Source organism: Mizuhopecten yessoensis, unplaced genomic scaffold (genome assembly GCF_002113885.1).
Source record: "Mizuhopecten yessoensis strain PY_sf001 unplaced genomic scaffold, ASM211388v2 scaffold715951, whole genome shotgun sequence".
Classification (NCBI taxonomy): Eukaryota; Metazoa; Mollusca; class Bivalvia; order Pectinida; family Pectinidae; genus Mizuhopecten; species Mizuhopecten yessoensis.
Window position 1 is genome coordinate 1,138 of NW_018479873.1, and position 811 is coordinate 1,948.

Genomic DNA, 811 nt, shown 5'->3' on the forward strand with positions numbered 1-811 from the left:
GCTGTCAAAGCCACAATTTGTGTTATACAAAATCATTGATAAATCGAGTTTTTTAATACCTCTCATACCTTTTTTTAACTTCATCCAATCGTAAGCTACAGACAAAGAGAGTGCACGCTAATAACTAATATGTTAATTGATGCTTTTTTATATAGATGTTTATTACTTGATATAATGAAGGAAGTGGAGAATTCCAAACCAACACATACACGTTGAACGCATTAAAGCATGACTCGATTGAGCATATAGCTGTCTACGTCAAATAATTAAACCATTGATATTAATACTTTTCCTTGTCTATACTTAATAGAAATACGGTATAGTCTTGTTGAAGCCAATGAACAGAAAAACGCCCCCTTCTCTCCTTGTGTTAACAATTGAAAAAAATCAATGTCAGGATAATATATGATTATTTTAATATATTCATACTTCATGTAATAAATGCTGTAGATAGACATGCGAAGGTCACGTGATCACGTAAAATACGTCAGCAAAATAGTTATTATAACATGAATTAAACATGAAATAAAACTTAATGCCACAGTAATTGATCAATATTTAAATTGAATATGTATTGAGTGATACTGTTCTCACCACTCACGACATGAGTAAGGAGAAATCGTGCATCACCTCTACCAGAAAACGACAGTCACCAACACATCGGTAAACAAAATAAGTAAGTTACAACACATCAGCAAACACAATACATAAGTAACAAAACATCAGCAAACAAAATAAATAAGTAACAACACATCAGCAAACAAAATAAATAGGTAACAACACATCAGCAAACAAAATAAATAGGTAACAA